General features: G+C 39.7%; 2 long non-coding RNA genes across 2 annotated transcripts in view; both read right to left on the bottom strand.

The window, feature by feature from the left end:
• Positions 1-270: 270 nt before the first annotated feature.
• On the bottom strand, positions 271-3,430 carry LOC131480099 (uncharacterized). The gene is made up of 3 exons (XR_009245252.1): positions 2,559-3,430; positions 1,858-2,002; positions 271-641 (listed from the first exon to the last, which is right to left on the bottom strand). It is a non-coding gene; the product is annotated as an uncharacterized LOC131480099 (long non-coding RNA).
• A 2,103-nt stretch (positions 3,431-5,533) lies between these two features.
• LOC131480233 (uncharacterized) overlaps positions 5,534-20,408 on the bottom strand; it is an 86,946-nt gene continuing 72,071 nt past the window's right edge. The window contains exon 3 of the long non-coding RNA XR_009245361.1: positions 5,534-5,660. This is a non-coding gene — a long non-coding RNA (uncharacterized LOC131480233). The remainder of the gene's footprint in view (positions 5,661-20,408) is intronic.

The following is a 20,408-nucleotide window of genomic DNA, read 5'->3' as shown; positions in this document are numbered from 1 at the left end:
ATTATACTTCAATTGTAAAACCTACTCTTAGCATCCATGTGTTTGCTGTTGGATTTTTTTTTTCTTGGTGACAAGGACAATTAGGAGAGAGAAATGACCTTAGACCCAGAGAGTTCAGTGCCTCATGATGCTGCCACATGAAAAGCTCATATCCCTCATGCCTTATGTTTGTGAAACATCTCTTCCTGATTACACTAACATTTGACATACCCCTGAGTCCCACCACCACTGAGCTCAGAAAGGAGTTTAATACTTGTGAGAAATACTGCCTTGTTCTTAGAATCATCCCTCGTTTCATTCCTAGGGCTTCTGTGTCATTTTGTCATTTCCTTAGGCTAAATTCTCTCCTAGTTTCTACTGAAAATATCGTTGGCAGTGCCATCCCTCTAAAATGCCAAATATATTCTGACAAGTCTTAATCTCATCAAACATAATTAGATCAAGGTTAAGGAGATGAGTTAAACTAAATAGAACCTTACTAGTCTCAGTGCTTGTCAGGTAGTTCCAGAGTCCTAGCCATGTTGCTTTCTCTCCAACGATCACAGCATCCTCACTCAATGTCAGTCTTGACTTTCAAGTGTTCTTGAGGTGGTTAGGTGTGCAGACTATGTTTCCCTGCATCTCTTCTTTATTTTAAGTCACTAAAAAACAATATAGTGTTGTAGCCAGTATAAACAATGGCTTGGAGGAGAAGCAAAGTAGGAACAATCCATGCCAACTTGGAGAATCAGGTAACATTTCATGGGAAAGGCAAGTATATCAATTCAGATCTTTTAAGAATGGTCAGACTTTTATAACAGATAAAGCAGTAAAGGTATTCATTCACTTCTCCCTCCAAACAGATTCCTTTATGTGTCTGGCTCTGCACAGGATACCACAGGAATAGGTCCTAATTCCTGCCTTCAAAGAACAGCAAAAATAAGCAAAACACAGGTACATGGCAAGTTCTAACAGGTACATGGCAAGTTCAGTGGCAAAGATATAGGGTCAACTTCATATAGAAGCAAATAAAAAACTACAGGATGGGGAAGCACAATAACTCAATTGGTTAAACCTCCATCTATAAGCACTAGCATCCTATATAGACATCAGTTTGTGTTCTAGCTGCTTCCTTTTACATCCAGTTCCCTGCTTGTGGCCTGGGAAGGCAGTAGAGAACAGCCTAAAGCCTCGCGATCCTGTACCCACGTGGAATATCTGGAAGAAACTCCTGGATCTTGGCTTCAGATTAGCTCAATTCTGGGCACTGCTGCCGTTTGGAGAGTGAATGAGCAGGTAGAAGATCTTTCTCTATGGTTATCCTTCTCTCTGCCAATCTGCTTTTCCAATAAAAAGAAATGTCTTTTTAAAAAAAGCACAACAGAGGATAAGGCAGAGGCCACACAGAGCATTTTTAATAGTGCACCAAGAAGTTTGTTATAAGATCTATTTATCTATCTATCTATCTATCTATCTATCTATCTATCTATCTATCTGAGTTAGAGAGAAGAGACAGAAAGAGAGAGAGATCTTCAAAATGTTGATTCCCCAAGTGAACTGACCAACCCAAAGTCAGAAGCCTAGAGCTGCAGTGTGGGTTCAGAAACCCAAGCATTGAGCCATCTTCCACTGCTTTCTCAGGTGCATTAGCAAGGATCTAATTTGAAAATGGAGCAGCCGGGTCTCGAACCAGCATCCATATGGGATGCTGTTGTCATAGGCAGCCTATATCACAGACCCTGCCCATGCTAAAAAGTTTAAGATGCATCATGGGAGAAGGGGTTGTTTTTAAGATTTATCTATTTTATTGGGAAGGCACAGTTATAGAAAGAGAAGAAGAGAGACAGAGACAGAACAGATCTTGTATCTGCTAATTACCTCTTCAAGTGGCAATAATGGCCAGAGTTGGTCAGGTCAAAGCCAGGAACCAGGAGCATCATCTGGGTTTCCCATGTGTTCTGGCATTGCAGGTGGTGGCCTCACCTGTCATGCCACAGCAACACCTGCACCCCAAGTTTATAATCTTAAAAAGAAATGGTTAGATTATATTTTAGCTCAGAGCTTCCCAACAGCTTTCTATTGCCTGAAACATTTCAATGACTTCTTGTTACTCAAGAAATAATGACCAGAATCCTTAGGAGTGATTTCTAAATGTTGCAAGGTCTGTCTCCTACTGGCCTTTGCAACTTTAGAGACTTTTCTTTTCCTTGCTGCATGCAGCCTGCACAGATCTGTTATCACATCATGTTACCTCTCACTTTGGGACCTTTGAACTGATAGTCTCATCTTCTAGGAAAACCCTTTGCTTAATTAACTTCTCCTTATTCAGATATTTGTTGAGTTTTATAAGATTGTTTCAGAAATTTTTCCAATCTTTTTTTTCTACATCTAGTTTGCATTAGAACTAAATGTCTGGTGCATACACATGCATTTTTGTGACCCTTGCTTACTCCCTATCTCCTTCACAGGCTATTAACCAGGCTATTACTGTCTTCTGCCTGGTGCAGTGGCTGGCACATTGTAGACATGGAAAGATTCTTATTAATAGCAAAGAAAAATGAAAAATCTTCTTTTGTTACCTTGTCAGGGATGGTTTTGATTGTAAGCAATATAGCCGTGGAGACTTCACTCAGTGACGTGATAGCCAGACATTTAGTTGTAAATTAATAATAATCTCTCCTTGTAGCAAAATTGGTTTCATTAGAGTGATAAGTCTTCCTGATTAGGCTGAATTCAGTGGCTGATGAATGCCTCCCTCCAGGAATCATCTCAGTCTAGCTCCTGAGTGTGAAAAGGTCCTGTTGTTTTCCCTTGGTTAATGAAGTGCAATGGTTGGTCACAGATCAGAAAGATGGAGGTATCACATTGAATGAGAATGTGTTGAGAGTGGGAATGTGGTGAATTTTAGCTGGTGTATAAAGAAAGGGCTTAGCATTTAAATTACAGAAAAGTGAAGGCTCCAGGAAAATTGCATTTATCAAATCTCTGAAATTCTGAAGGGTAGAATAAGTGCTCTGATGAATCTGTGCTTTTCTCTTTTTGCTGATGAGTGTGTTAGAGGAAATGGGCTCAATCTGTAGGGAGAGAAATTTGAGCAAATTATTTCTCAACCAATTTCCGGAAGTCTTGTCTTGGGGTAAAGAACAAAGTTGAGCCTGGAATGTCCGCTGCTCTGTTACTGAGCATCCTCCTGCCTGTGCATGGTGTTGGGCAGGTGGAAAGGCGACATGGTTTCCCTACCCATTAGGATTTGTTGCCACACAGGGTTCTGAAACTGTAGAATGACCGCTCAGTGTGACTTTTCTTGTTTTAATCTGGTAATGTTTTGCAAACCCCATGAATCATCACATATGCCATGCTTGAAAGATTCTGACAAGTTTTATGAGTCCACCTAGTGCTATTTATTTTTGTTCTCTTTCATTCCTTCTCTAAAGGGAGGAGCACTTTCAAGGGCATCCTTCACAGAATTGGACAGGCGCCACTGTGGTGATTCTAACTCCATCATCCCAGGGCAAGGAGCAGCATGTTTTGATCCTGCCAACTCCCTAACAAAGCGTTACACGGCTAATGGAGATAGCTATTTGCACAACCAGTAACCAAACCAGATTCTAGGAACTGGCAGTGAGCAAGCAACACACTATTTTTAAATGTAAGTAAATCGTGAGGGATGTCCCAGATCCACAGGTTTGCTGAGGACCTATCTGTTACGGTTTAAGATTCACCCACAGGCTTTGCCCAAAATATTCCAGCATGGCACCATGCCTGAATCATCCTTTATGAGAATCTCTCCTTTGGGACATGACACCAAAGTGATCCTAAATTGGCAACATTACTATATGGTAGTGGTAGCAATAGTGTTACACAGATCATTTTAGCAAATGACTTAATTGATTTCTAAATATTAAATTCTTACTATCCAATAAAATAGTCACTTGTTACATGTGGCCACTGAACATTTAAAATGGGAATAGTGACTATGAATTATCACAGCACACTAAAGGTCAACTCCATGAGATTTTGATTAGTGTTATACACCCCCCAATGCAAAAAAGTGAGGAATCCACAGTCAGTACATTTGAGAAATCAGGCTTAAGTCGATTCAAATTGTTTTCCATTGTACAATTTGTAAGCTTCTTTGACATGCTCATGTTCAGTATATCTTCCTCCAGAGTAGATAATGTGGGACAATCAGACAACTATATTTAGCCACAGGAAACATTTTGTTTGTTCTCATGGGATTTTCAGGGAGCATACTACTTGAGAATGGCATTCTACATAAAAAGAACCCCAAAAGAATGCATCAGGCAGAGAGCACTGAAATCTGTGTCACTTGTGAGGTATGTTTTCCAAAAACGGAGTTCTGGACTATGAACATTAGGGAGTTAAGCTTTGCTGCCTTGCCATGAATTGTCTCAGTCATTCCGAAGACTTTCCATCACATTTGCCATATGCTGACCTTCATGACACTTTTTGTTCTCTAAAAAGAAGAGGTTTGAATGAGCTTTGTGATGTTCCCCAGGTTTAAATTCTATGGGCTATCCATTCTAACTTAAATCCTTGAAATTTCCTACTTTTCAAAACATGTTCAAATTATACTTTAATAGTGTCCAAGTTGAAAACTAAGCTGAGTCAATCTCTATTGCGTTGTAGTGTACACCTTTTCTAAGGCCTCGTAACTGTAAGAAAGGACATCAGACCTTGCGGAAAAGTATATAAAACTGGAGCTTGTGCATGGTACCAACCCAGAGGAAGCTGAAGAACAGGCAATGCCTTTGCTTGTAAGTAACATGGTCTGCAAGCGCTTTAGATGATACAATATCCCAATGATAAATCAAGCCTATGCAGGCAGGAAGGAGACATAGTCAGCAATAAGCCAGGCGCGGATTGGCCAGTGATGTGCTTATGTGTAACCGAATGTGATACGACTAGAATGGAGTTACACCAATGCGGTAAGAGAGGGATTTGGAGCTCCAAAATTTCATTGTGGGATAATTCGGAAAATTACTTGACTTGTCCACATCTCAGCAACATCAGAGGTATTAAAAAGAAAAAAAAAAGGAAAACTAGCTTTTACCAATAGGGTCACTACGAGGATCAAATGAGATAGTTCCTGAAAAACAGAGATAAGAGAGTGCTTGGAATTTGATTTTAAAAGATTTTAAATTCATTTGATATTTATGCAGATTTAAGACCCCACCTTACCCTATCCCTCCTTCCTTTTTCATTTTTTCCTTTTAAATTTTATAATGTGACATACTTTCTGCTCACTTCATAATCACAAGCTTAGCCCTCCAGTGAATAAAAAATTCAATATGTAGTAAATAGAAAAATACTGTTCCTCGAGTTAGACAAGGGCTGTAAACAAATAAATTTCAAAATGTCAGTTTCACTCAACTACATTATATATTTTATACTGCATATTAAATACCACATACTAAGAATATCATTGTGACTATCTTCTCCCTCACAAAGGTAAGAAAACTAAAATGAATGACCAATACATAATGGTCTTAATTCAAAATGGTGGTGTCAAAACTTACACCTAGTTATTCTTAAAATGTCCAATGTCCTTCCCATTTTCCACTGCAGCTGGAAACTCTGAGCATTCAATGAATTAAGCCCTCACATGAAATGAGAATAATGATCTACAGCTATCACACCAGGAATGTGCCCACTCTCATCTGAAATGAGAATAATAGTAATATACACTAAGACAGATTTCTGTGCCATTTATAAAACATTTAGAAGAGTGCTCCAGATAATCCAAGTGCTACAGAATGTGGAGCTGGCAAGGCCGACTTACTGATAATTATTTGGTCTGGGTACATGGGTTTGGGAGGAGTGGGTAGAGGAGAAAGATTTCAAATCTGTCCTATGGAGATAGCAGCTACCTCTGGTATCAACTGCAGCATGCCCTCATTAGGGAAAAACACCTCTCCAAAATGAAGCTTAGAAGATAGGCAAGTGGAAGAGAAATGAGCCCAGGGATACAGAAAAAGCAGAGGTCAAAATAAATCTGACTCCCGATTCCCTACTCTGATCTATTCGTGTAGCCTCAGGATTTGTTTGTGATTGCTTGTGTAGCTGAGAATCTCTAGGGGCTTTTTTGATTGTTTTGTATTTCAAAATCTAACACAGCAGGACACAAGTTTTATGCCTCCATTCCCATTTTATCAGGGAAAGAACAGAGTGAAAACTTTTTAATCTCTACCACCACCCCCCCTCCACTCTCAACATGGCCGAGATGATTTAATGCCTCATAACAGAAGCAATTTTGTGATAATGACACAAAGGCAGCAATTAAAAAATATTGCTTGTTTCAGGGTCTATAAATTGGCTGTTGGTAATTGACAACAAAATGTGTTTTCTAATCCACCAAAATGATATCTTATTGCAAGCTGGCATGATAATTACTGTATTTATACAGTACAAGAGGAGTTCCAGTGCGAGTCTGAGAGAGGTGGGGGGTGAGAGAAGAGGAGGCTGATTAAATCACCCAGGTGTAATTGAAGGGTTTGATTGCATTGCCTCTGAGCTGATCAGCATCAGTAACAGCCTGGCTTTCTGCTGTCCTGTGTTTTCTGAGCGGTTGCTGCGTCATTCCTTTCCATCTCCTTCCTGTCTCCTGCTCCTATTGTGCTGAGAGCCAAGAGAGCTTCTCAACATGGAGAAAATCAAAGTCCACAGCAGCTCTCTCAGGCTGGACCTGGATGACGTCATCTGAAACAAAAAGAAACCTGTTTCGCTGCCTGCTTTGTCCCTGTCAGCGGCAAGGGCAAGCAGTCAGGCACTCACAAGGTGCAACACATGGACGTGCATCTGGTTACATAAGACAAGGGCTTCTGCTCATTATTTGCTCATTTGGTGATTTCAAGTGTATTAAAAGAATTACTTCTCAAGAGGAGAAATTTAACTGTAGCCATGAAGCATTTTGGACCAGTTACTAATGGAGAGGTCCTGGGATGTTGGTATTAGTCCACTTATTCATGATGATATTTTCTGTGTGATTATTTTGCTTAAAGCACATTGTAGCAAACAAATTTGTATAATTTAACACCAGTACAAAATTGAGATTTTATAAATCATGTGAATTGGGATGGAAAGGCAAAAACCAAACCAAACAAAACAAAAACAAATAAAAACAACAGAGGGGTACTGCAAAAAGTTTGTGAAAAATGAAATTAAAGATAAATTTATTTTGGTATAAACCAATGGAAATTCACACATGAGTTTTCATAACATTCATTTTCTTGAAGTTCTTAAAGTATTCTTATCTTCAGTAGCCTACAAATATTCACTGACCATTACCTGAAGTGACTAATATTTTACTTTTCAGACATTATTTCTGTATTTTCAAAAGAACTTCCATGATTGATGCAATACTTTTTTTGTCATTTCACAGATAAGTAAAATGATTGCAGAGAAGTTAAAAGACATCTCCTATGCAGAATTAGAAACTGAATGATTAGAAATCTGACTATAATAAATATTTCATAATAACCTGGAAAAATATTGATGTCTTCATTTACAAAGAAGAAAACTGAGATAAAAAGATGAAGCAAATAGTCTAATTTCAGCCTTTAAAAGTGGTAAAGTGTGAGTGTAATCCAGAGCAGAAGAGAGAAGCATTTTGTGAACAAGGAAGGTGGAAGTCATTCAGACTGGAGTTGCTCAGGGTAGCCTTAATAAACTTTTCGAGCAGAGATTTGAGAGCAAGAGACTAAGAGATAGAATAGTTGAATTGCAATACTCATCGGTTCCAATGGAGGTCGGGGCTCAGAATAGAACCAACCCAGGGGTTACAACCACCAGCTAATCGGAGTGATGGACTGTGGCGGGCACTGTGCTTAATAGTAATGTATTTAGGAGCCTGGACTGGGAACACCTCAAAGTTTCTTTGGGGATTCCCCTGAACAAAATGGAGGAATCAAAACATTAACCAAGAAAAGATAGAAGATGGAGTAGATCAATCAACCACCTCAGCTTTATGTTTGCAGCGAAAAACTGGACAAGGGGAAACTCTAAGATAGACTATGTCAATCAGTGGACTCTGCACCAGCCTCATCGTACCTGGATTGTTGCTGATCTAATTGATCGAGGTGACGCTCTGCTGGTTCTGCCCTCAAACCTGAGAGGGCCTCCCTAAGAGGCCGTTGAACTTGACTGGACAAGTGGGATGCTGGACTCTGTATGGTGTGAGCTTTTAATTAGAGAGTCTCGGTGGAACTTGGGCTGTGGTTATGCATCAAGGTGGGGGGACTCACCATGGGGGAGGGGTTTGGAGTGAAGGGGGGAGAATCCCAGTACCTATGAAATTGTGTCATGTAATACACTGTAATTAATGAATAAATGAATAGAAAAAAAAAAGAATAGTTGAACTGGCCTCTCACTGGGTGGTGGTGGAGTGAATGTTAAAAATCAACCTCTCATCCAGTCTACCACCCAAAAACAAAAATGCCCAAAATGGAGAAAACGTTAATAAAAGAAAATTTGCTGACACGATTGGAAACTTTGGAGTATTTATGAAATTTATTTATCTAATCTCCAGTCCAATATCCTCCCTTCAGTGTGGAAGAGTGAGCACTTGTTATAAAATCCAGGTCTCTTCCTCAAATTCACTAAGTCTTGTGAAGGCTCTCTGAGTCAGGCCCAGTTTTGTTTCTGGGATAAATCTGATCCATTTTCTGGCTTCATGGAAAAATTGAGCCCAGATAAAGATCCGTGCTCAGATAAAGATTCAGACATGAAAATCTGGGCAAGTTGGAATGGGGGCAGGTTAGTATTTGGAGGCTTTTAAGAAAACATGCCATTATGTTTGAATGATGCTCTGCTAACAGGAACACTGGAGTGCTGCAGGTATAGGTAGAATCTTATTTTTTAGGATGGCATCAGAGGAGGGATGTGCCCCTTATCCACCTCTAGAAGCCAACAGTGTCCTTCTAGTTGTCTACATTTATTTTCTTCAAATTTAAACCAGTGAAGACTTTTTGCATTATTTCTTCTGGTTGTACTTGGCTCCATCTATACAGATTAAAAAAGGTCCTGAAATTCAATAGCAGAGGAATAGAATCTCCCCTGAGAGTTGAACACAGACACAGAGTAACCCCAGAAGCCTATTGTTTCCTTTGCAAACTCTGTGGCAAGATTCAGTTTGAGAACATATGTTTGGAATCTTGCCATTTTCTGTGCTAATGTAAACCAAGCCATTTTTAATCCCTTTGCAGATGTGCAGGTTAAGGACTAGAGTGAGGCAAATTATCTAGACTTGGGTACAATGCTAGATGAGTGGTACCCCAGAAATCCATGATCCATATAAATAAACACAATATCAACATTAGAGATGTTTCTTTTTGGCTCAGATTCCAATACAGCTTGGCAGAGCACTGCAGAAGAGTGAGGCTATGGAGGTGTCCTGGTGTACAGCTGCTGGAGGGAGGAAGCACAGGATTCAAGAATAGTTCAGATGCCAGTGTAAAGCCCAGCTTTCAGGTGGGCCTCTGGCTAAGCAATCAAACCACTGCCCAGGATGCCTGCCTTCTATATTGGAGTGCCTATATCTGAGTCCTGGCTCTGCCCCAATTCAAGTTTCCTATCAATGTGCATACCCTTAGAGACAGCAGGGGCTAGCTCAAGGGTCTCTGCCACTCACGAGGGACCCCTTGATGGAGTTCTTAACTCTCAGATTTGGTTGATCATGCCCTTGCTGTTATGGGCATGGAGGGAGTAAACAGTGCATGGAGCTACCTATCTGTTTGTCTCTTTGCCTTTCATATAAATAAATACATAAGTGCTCTAAAAAACTTTAACTCTAGTTTTCTAGAGACCTGGTGGACTACAACTTAATTAGTAACACAGATACTGTTCTGTTTTCCAAGTCATTATATGGATTTTAGGACATGTCAAGCCCAGGATTCAATGCTAGCCCAGTTGTTAGGTTTTCCTATTGTTAGTTTTGTATCTGCAGCCAGAGGCGAGAGTCTTGCTTGTCTACTCAAAATAGAAAGATGCAGTCATAACACAGGTGGACGAGCAGAAATATAGACCAATGCAGTTGTTTCTTATTGCTGAATAAATAAATGGGTGAACAAATGAAATGGAAGAAATAGGACAGAGATGATCCGCGTTGCAGGAAATCCCTGTGGTGTGACTGCTGGTTTATATTAGCATACATGCCTACAATGACATTATACTCAGTTACCTACTTATAGTGAAGATGGTTCAGCATCCATCCTCTATACTGAGAATTTAAATTTGTTTTACCATATTTTTAAACGTTTTTTTTAATTTATTTTAAAGTCAAAGCTACAGAAAAAGAGGGAATGACACATAGAGAAAGAGATATACCATCCATCATGATGGAAAGAGACATACCATCCATTGGCCATGAAGACAAGAGTAAGGAGCTGCTTTCAGATTTCCCTCATGTGTGGCAGGAGTCCTAACATTTGGGCCACATTCTGGCCATTAGCAAGGAGTTCAATAGAAGTAGAGCAGCTGGGACAAGAACCAGTACCCATATGGAATGTTGGCGCTACAGGCAGTGGCTTTCTAAATGCCACAATAGCAGTCCTGTTTTGTCATTGTGATTTTTTTTTAGTTTTGTTTTATTTTTGATGTTATTTGCATAGATGACAAGAATGGAGGCCATCAGGACCATTGAATAGGGCGTGGAGGGTCATGGTACCACGGAAGGTGGTGATTGTTGTTTCCTGGTCAGTTTGTCTACAGCCCCACATCACAAGCAAATCTACAATGTTGTGGCCCAGTCCAGTTCAGCATGTCACAGACTTGGCCCTTGTGCACCACTGGGAACTAGTTGGGGAGACCGCCATAACCCCCATCAGGCCTGCACCAGTCTCGCTTCCTACTCATGCCAGTATGTGCATCAGACTATTCCAGCCGGCGCTACATCCCAATTGGGCTCATGTATGGGTGCTGGAGCTTGGCTCAGCTCACTCCACCCTACTGTCCGTACGAGTCCACATGTATGCCAACAAGTGTTGCTGCCTTGTCTAACCTGGCCTGCCCCAGCCCTGGTTTTCATGCACACCAGCGGGGCCTGCAGCCCAGCAGAGGAGTGCCCATGATTTCCTACTAGGCCCAATCACAGTTCCAGATCCTGGACTTTCCAGGGAGTACTGCGATCCAGTCTGACATGAGTTGTACCCTGTCTTGGCACTTGCTAGCAAATGCCACAACTAAGCCTGGCCAGTCAGTACTTAACCTGGCACTTGCATGCGCAAGCAGACACAGTGGCCTGGCATAGCCTGGTCCTCCCCAAAACCTATGTGGGTGCACTGGCCCAAGCACCCAGGCTATCCTCCACTGCTTTCCTAGGAACATTAGCAGGGAGCTTGATTGGAAGTGGGGCAACCAGGACTTGAATCCATGCCCATATGTGATGCTGACACTTCAGGAGGTAGCTTACCTACTAGGCCACGGCGCTGGCTAAGAAACAAATAATTTCATAATATTAACATAAATATTTAATATGTAAGAAAATAGAAGAGAAAAGACATTTAAAGGAATCACAAATGCCTTTTGGATCTATTTAAGAAGAAATACATGGCATTTTATGTGAACCTATTCATTATGCTATGTTAACATAAACTATGAAGTTTAATGGTTGGAACCGACTGAAAACATGGAGAGGTCTGTTATCTCTCCATGGGTAATCACGACAGATAAACAAGAACTCTATACTTTCTATTCTGCACATTTTTGCATCACTAGCCATGATTCAATCAAATGTTAAATATATACAGGTTGACTGTTTATGGAGAGGCAAGCGAAAGAATAAAATGTCTCAATTCCATGACAAGGTTTCTGCTGAGACACACGGTAATAACTAGATTCCAAAGAATGAGTGGGACTTTTTGTCACCCACCCTCAAAACAGATGGGTTAAGTCATTTGACAAATGCCACACAGTAAAGTCAGCAGTGTCAGGTTTTGAAACTGACTCTTGAAATTTCAAATTCTGTGAATTTTCCAGTATTATTATTATTTTTAAAGATTTATTTATTTTTATTACAAAGTCAGATATACAGAGAGGAGGAGAGACAGAGAGGAAGATCTTCCGTCCGGTGATTCACTCCCCAAGTGAGCGCAAAGGCTGGTGCTGAGCCGATCCGAAGCCGGGAACCTGGAATTTCTTCCGGGTCTCCCACAGGGGCAGGGTCCCAGTGCTCTCGGCCGTCCTCGACTGCCCTCCCAGGCCACAAGCAGGGAGCTGGATGGGAAGTGGAGCTGCCGGGATTAGAACCGGTGACCATATGGGATCCTGGCGCGCTCAAGGCGAGGACCTTAGCCGCTAGGCCACGCCGTCGGGCCCCTTTCCAGTATTATTTTAAGAATGGTCTCTTTCCACACTTGCAAATAGTTTCAGCACTTGCCCATCTCATCCCACCAGTCTGCTCACTTCTTTCTCTGCCTATCACAGGTATTTTTCCAAAGTCATTAATTACTGCTGCCTTTCAGAGTGTGCATCAGTAGGAAACTGGAACAGGAACCAGAGTCAAGACACTCTGATACAGCATGTGGGCATCCCAAGTGTGCCTCCCTGATCCACAGGACACTTCTTTGGTTGCTGAATCTTTGCCCTCTCTCACTCCCCTCATACTCTGCTTAGAGTCCCAAAGCAAGGTAAACCATGAAGATGTGGAACTAGAGGAAGGATGTGAATGGGAATTGGGTGCTACATACACAGCACCGAATAACACTAAATAACACTAAAATTGGGTCCTGTCTTGACCACTTCTAACCAGGGGATTTTGGCCCATTCCTGAATTTCTTGGAAGTACCATTTTATGTAGAATGATATTTAAAATACTTGCCTATGATAATAAGAGGAGTTGAAGTGCAATAAATGTAAAAGGACTTTGTCAACTACATATTACATATACCAATTATTTTATTATAAAGTTACGAGTCGAAAGAAATTTGGAAAATTGAACCCTAAGGAAAGAGAAAAACTAACCACAAAGAAACAAGAAAGATGGAAAAATACACAAAGTAGAATGCAGCAGATATTTCTTTTTTTTTTAATATTTTTTATTTTTGTTTTTATTTATTTATTTATTTTTAGTTTTAGCAGATATTTTTTAATCTAGATAATTTTACAAAAGAAAAAAGAAAGAAAAAACAAAGAAAAAATGACAGCCTAGAGCTTACACGCCTCACTTTTGCTTTTCCTGACTTGGAATCCTAGCTCTCTTGTGTTGTGAGTTAAGTCCTTCAGACAGGTCAGTAATGCCCAAGACAATTCCCAACAATAGGATTCCCCAGCCTTTATTCTGTGTTATTCTCATGTAAACACTTGCACTGCTCCAAGTGTTTACATGAGTTATTCTGAGTTTCAGCTCCCTCATATATAAAATGGAACCAGCAATTATTTTATCTTCCTTATAGGATTACTATGAGAATTGAATGGATTACCATGATGCCAGTCATGTAGACAAAACTCAAAACATTGTAGCTACTGTTGTTAGCTATGGAAATACTGAAGGTGAAATCTTCGTTCCTCCTGCTAAGTGTATTTTAAAAGCCTATAATACACATATAATACACTCATAAGAAGATGCAAAGGTGAAACAAAAAAGGATGACTAGCTAAGGACCTTGATTAGAGGTTTATTTTTTTATTTGAAAGATTAACAGGGGAAGAAATTGAGAGATGGAAAGAGAGAGAGAGATTTTCCATCTGCTAGTTACTCACTCTCTAAATGGCTGCAAAGGCTGGAATTATGCCAGGCCAATGCCAGGATCCTGAAGCCTCTTCTGGAACTCCCGTATGGGTTCTGGGGCCCAAGCACTTGGGCCATCTTTAGCTGCTTTCCCAGGTACATAAGCAGGATCAGGTTTGGAGCAGCCATGTTCAAACTGTCATCCACATGGGATTCCAGCCATGCAGATGGTAGCTTGGCGCACTATGCCACAATGCTGGCACAGACTGAAGGTTTAATGTGGTGGCAGATTTCTTGGATTTTCTTTTTGCCTCATATAACCCAGGCATAACACTGAGAGGCCAGTAACCCAGAAATGCTGATAGGAAGCACAAGCAGTCCCAGAAAAAAAAAAAAAAACCTGTCTCTAGCCGAAAGGTCAGGAAAGGGGCAGTAACATAAGAATTTCTAGACAAAAATCATCTTTGCCCAGCCAGACCTTGTGGAGAAAACCCAGGGCCTTATGTCCATTAGCCGAAGAGTGAACAGGAAACCATTGTTGCTTATCGGTAACCGGGTTCTGCTGCCAAACCTACCACTGTTTGGAATCAGAATTTCAGAATGGAAGCTCAGACCTTGATAGCTAGCTACTCAGCAATAATGAATGTGCTGTACTTCACAGTATTATTAGTGGAGGGCACAAAGGGACCCCCTCCCAACAGTCACAAGCCATTACTACCTCTCCCTGCTGGTTTAAGGGCAAGCCTAGCAGGGAGCTTGGGTTTTCACATCCATGGGTCAGTAATAAGGCAGCACTCTCAACACTTTCCCCAGGAGCCCTGCCAGTGTCAGTACTTTTGCCAAAGCAAAAGATTTTAGATGAAGAATTTCATGACAAAATACTCAAGCTGTCTAGATTCAATGAAAAAAATCGTACAATATAACAGAACCCCAGAAATTCTTCAATTCCGTGAAAAATAAAACAGCAGTCACTCACACAAAGGTAGCTAACGTAGCTGTTGAAATTCTCTGAACGGAATTTTACATTTTTCATCATAAAAATTGTTAAGTGACCAACTGTGAACAAGTTCCGAGACACATGAAAAAAAGAAAGTCCCAGTAGATTAATAACAGATAAAAAGTAGAACCAAGTAGAAATGTTGGACCTGGAACTAAAATAGGAACTGAAGGGGTGGGTTCAACAGAATGCGGAAAATAGAGGACCAATTAATGTAACTACAAGACAATAAAAACACTGAGCAGAAAGAAAATCAGGGGATGGGGTAAAAAACAAAAAGGACCACAGGGACTTATGGGACCAAAGCAATGATCTAGCATTTGTGTCTCCAGACACAAGACAGGGAAGAAGACGGGATTAGGAAAGTATTTGAAAAATGCTGGCCAGAAATTTTTCATATTTTGGAAAAGATAAATTTCCATATTTAACAAGGCAAGCAAACTCCAAACAGCAGAAATTCATATCAAAACATATCATACTCAAGCATCTAAAAACTAAAGACAAAGAATGAGTATCAAAAGCAATCAGCAAAAGTGATACATTACCATAGGGAAGAGTGAATTTCAATGACAATAAATTATACATCAGAAATCATGGAGACAAAAGAAGTAACACAAGTTGATTGTCAATGTTGAAATAACAGAATTATCAGTCCACAATTGTATGTATGGTAAAAAAAAAAAAAAAAAAAAACACTTCAGGAATGAAGGGGAAACAGCTCTACCAGTAGGAAAAAAAAAAAAAAATAATTTAGTTACCACAGACCTATCCTGATGAGTGGCTCAAGGAAGTTCTTTAAACGCCAAAAGGATGTTTAAAAAGAATCTTAAAACATCTGGGAGAAAAAAGAAAAAAAAAAAGAAAGATCTAAAGTATAAGCAAATTCAACAGCCTTTCTTCTCTTGAGTTCTCTAAATTGTGTTTGATGATTGAGGCAAAAATTATAACATTGTTTGATGTGGTTCTCTATGAATGTAGAGAAAATATTTAAGGCAATTTACATTGCAAATAGGAGAGGGTGAAGAGACTTAAACGGGAAGTAAAATTTCTACACTTTGTTCAAACTAATATAATGTTGACATCACTAGACTTTGGTAAGTGAAACGTATACAATACTTAAAATAACCACTAAAAGCTCATGCAATGAGATTCATCACCAAATAAAGATACATGCAAATAGAATTCTCACAGATAAATTTAAATGAACCATAGGAAGGCAGGAAAATAAAAACAGAGAAATTAAAAACAAAACAAGACAAATGAAATGGCAGATTTGAGCCTCAACAGATCAATAACCATGTTAAGTGGTCTGTGATTCTGGTTGTGTAATATCCTTAAGATGATAAAATTAAAGAAATAGAGATTAGTGGCTGTTGTAGTTTTGGGAACATGGGAGGAAGTTGGTAGATGTAACTTTCAAAGGCTAGCCCCAAGAGGCTTGTGTGGTTATCCGTATCTTGATCTTGGATATGTTTTCATGAACCTACACCTGTGACATGACTGTTCTTGAAGGAGTATACTGTTGTAATAAGATAGGGGAAAACAGTGGGGAGGTAGGGAGTGAAATCCCAGAACCTTTGGAACTGCATCAAAATTAATTAATTTTAAAAAAGGACATAGAGTCACACACATACATCTTATTAGTGCCAACTTTTGCCTTTGATGTCATAATGTAATTAGGTGACATGTAACCAGTGGAGGTAAATGGACAAAGAATATCCAACAGTTATTTGTCCAACTGATCTTGAAACTATTTATTTCAAAATCGACAAGTGTTTATTTCTAAAGTACGTGCAGAAAATAGCAGCAGTGAAAGTGTTTGTTACAGTATCCTGGTTCAAGATCAAAAGAAAGTGCAGATTGGGAGTGAAACTCTTTACACTGTATTTCTACTATACATAATATTAGTTTCTATTCAAGAACTTGAACTGAAACTTGGATATTCAATGCTTTCTGCTCACTGCTAAATATTTGAGGTGGCTTATACTAAAATAATTGTAAGAAGTCAGTAGGTTGCTTCTAGATTCAGCTGGATTAAGTCTGAGAACACCATCACACACCAAGATAAAACCATTTTATCTTGGGGGGAAAACCATTTTATCTGGGGGGAAAAGAGGGTGATATCGGAGTAGGAGGATGACACATTTTTCAATAAAAAAATGCCCCATTTTCTTGTGACTGAGCACATTCTTATGCTTTGCCAACAACAATATGTACTCTGAGATTCAGTTTGGGATGTTAAAAAACTTCAATGTTTAATAAAATAGCTTTTTTTTTCTTCCCAGGGACATGCAAATTTCATTACCTTCTAAGAATGAAACAAGAACAAGCTCAACTCTGGCTAATATTATGAGAACATCCATGTGTAATCATATAATCTTGTATGGTAATGGGACATGCCTGGAGTGCAATCGTATCTAATCAGTTATATTGTCTTTGCCTGAAGAAACTGTGCTAATGAAAGGCTCAAATAATAAAACGCCCAAGCAGCACAAATTGGCCAATATTTTCCCAGAATAATGCAAGAGGTAGAGCCACTGGGTCTCACGGATCTGACCTTCCTCAACCCTGTGCCTTCGCATCTGTAATCTACTCCTTGTTTGGTCTCTCTTCTGTCTTCATGCGTCTATCTGCTAATAAATTGTCAGTATCTTCTCAAGCTGTTTCCCCTTCATTCTCACCCTAGCACAGTGAAATGGGCTTTTGTCTCTAGATTTCCATACAAAATAAAAGAGTAAATAGAGAAATAATCATCAAAGAGGAAGTGGAGTAGCGGATGATCTATTCTAAAAACTTGGTTTCTTCACCCTGTTTCTATAGAAGGCGAAAAAATGCTGTTGTTCTGGTTCTTGTCAGGATTACAGCTTGAATGAAAGGACCCATGCCGAGTGTTCCAAATATGTATCATAGCTCCAAAATGGTATCATTTCTGCTCACATTCTAAACATCTGGATCTACCTAGCTGTAAGGTAATCTGTGAAACACAATATCTAGCTCTTTGGCTAGGCTATCATGTGAACAGCTTAAATTGAGGACAGAGATGTGTGTCTTCTGTGTGGGTATGGGTGTCTGCCCACAAAAGAAAAAAAAAAAAAAAGGACAGTAAGTGCTTGGGAAACAGAAATCTCAACATATTTTTTTACATCACCACCATTCTCCTAAATGTCAAAAGTCCCTATTTCCAAATCAGTAACTTAGTCGTGTTCTTGGTGTTCAAAACAAACAAACAAAAACAAAAAAGAAGTGCTATGAGAAAGCCAATAAGCAAGCAGAGGGCTGCCTCTGGGAAACAGGTGCTGTCAGTCAAACAGTCATGCTCTGGATATTAGTGTAATCTTGAATGACTTATTCATGAATAAACAACCAATTAGGCAGGTGGAGGATGGATGAAGCTATTGCCAGCCAATACAGATCTCTTCACCTGATGTTTATCTCTAGTATTTCCATTTCCCTGATGTCTGATATTCTAAAATTCAAAGTCTGTTTCCTGTCTATCATTTTAGTTGTGGTATTCCTTTTACGAAATAATGTAGGTAGAATAAAAACTTGAATAAAAGATGGAAGGACCAGAGGGGAGGAATAAAATTAGAACAAAATTAATAGCAAGCTTAGGTGCAAACTCTTTGATCATCATAATCCTCTCAAAATCCAAAATAGTGCCTGATGTGGGTAGTAAGTGTTAACAAATGTTTCCCGAACTATGTAATCGATTCAGTATTAACCTTCTCAGCAACAGATTTTACTCTACCTTTTTGTCACTTGCCACCGTACTGGGATCTGGCTAGGTGTTTAGTAACAAAACATTTGCTCCAGAAACCTCAAAAGTACAAATCAACTGTACACTGAAATAACACAGATCTACATTCAGCCTGCTTCTCTGCTCAAAACAAAAGATAAGTTGCTCCCATTTTAGACAAATAAACCTCATTAAATTTACTGTTATTGTATCAGCAACAAATACTACACTATAGTCGATAAGAGCCATGTGGCTCTTATTTGTTTAATCTATCCACTTTGCACAGATTTTTGATAAAGTTAAATGAACTCTTATCCCCCAAGATATTTCTTGCAGACTTCTAAAATTGTATGCTCTAAATGTTAAGGGAATTTGATGATTTTTTTTCATGTTACATCTCTTACAGGCCTGCTTCCTTTTAGTCAACTGGAGACAACTTCCCTGGGTATGGCATTAATTAGTTCAGGAAATCATCAAACTCTTTCATTTCACAAAATGATCAAATTTCATAAACAGGAGACAGTTTAAAAAATCATGCTACATTGATTTTTTGGACATATAACATATAGTACAAAATATTACCATTATAAATTGGTTCTATTTTATGGTATATTTTGCAAATCACTTTTCACCTTCATTATCTTATAATTTTGTACAAACTTATGATGTAGAGTTGTCATCAACATTCTATATGTGGAGGAAATTAGAGCTTAGAGACTTGCTGTGGGGAAACAGCAAAGATCTAAATTAAGATACCTTAACTCCAATTGTTTTTAATACACTCCAAAAGTTCTTGTGTTTGGATTACAAAACCTGAATATTTGTCACAAAAGTCAACATTGGGAGGCAGTTCTTATGCATCGGGGTAAACATGACACTGGTTGCCTGCTGTTTCAAGTCCTGACTCTCACTTTCTTTTTCTTTTCTTTTTTTAAAAAAATATTTGTTTTTATTGGAAATGCAGATTTACACAGAGAAGGAGAGACAAAGACAAAGATCTTCCGTCTACTGGTTCACTCCCCAAGTGGCCGCAATGGCTGGAGCTGAACTGATCAGCCAGGAGCTTCTTCTAAGTCTCCCATGTGAGTGCAAGGTCCCAAGGCTTTCAGCCATTCTCCATTGTTTTCCAGGCCACAAGCAGGGAACTGGTTGGAGTGGCCAGGACATGAACCAGTGCACATATGGGATCCAGATGCTTTCAAGGCCAGGATTAACCAATCGAGCTATCATGCCAGGCCCCTGCTTATCACTTTGTATCCGGTTTTCTGCTAATGCACAAACTGTGTGGCAGCAGGTAAAGATACTGGCACTTGAGTCCCTGTCAACCACATGGGAGGCTCAGACTCAATTCAGGGGTTTTCTTTAGAAAGGCCCAGTCCAATGTTTTGTATGTTCTTGGGGAGTGAATGAGAGGATGGAAGATCTTTGTAAGTTTCTATATCCCTCTTCTTGTGTGTGTCTGTATTTGTCTCTCTGCCTAAGTCAACACTGAGGAGGACATTTAGCCTTTTGGTTAGGACATGAACTAGTTAAGATGATGTCTATGACTTCTATTGGAATGTATGGGTTAAAATTCCAGCTTTGATCCCAATTCCATCTTCCTGCTAAGGCAGACCTTAGGAGGGAGAAGTGACAACTCAAGCAGCTGGGTTCCTACTACCCATGTGAGAAAACTGTGTGAATTGTGGACAATGGGCTTTAGCTTGGCCACCAGTTCTGACCTGGCCAGCATTTGGGAGAACAAGTCAACCAGTGGGAGCATGCTCTCTCTCTCTCTCGCTCCCCCACTCAGATAATTTTTTAAAAAGATTTTTACTTGAAGGTCAGAATTATAGAGTAAGAAGGAGACACACACAGAGCAAGAGAGGGAGAGAGAGACAGAGAATGAGAGAGAGAGAGATCTTCTGTTTGCTGATTCATTTCCCAAATAGCCACCACAGCCAGAGCTGAGATGGTTAAAGCATCACATGGGTACAGCATCACACAGCCTTGGGCCATGCTCTATTGCTTTCC

The sequence above is a fragment of the Ochotona princeps genome, chromosome 4, assembly GCF_030435755.1.
Source record: "Ochotona princeps isolate mOchPri1 chromosome 4, mOchPri1.hap1, whole genome shotgun sequence".
Taxonomy (NCBI): domain Eukaryota; kingdom Metazoa; phylum Chordata; class Mammalia; order Lagomorpha; family Ochotonidae; genus Ochotona; species Ochotona princeps.
Note: the sequence above shows the minus strand (reverse complement) of the source record. Positions and strands in the feature narration are given on the sequence as shown.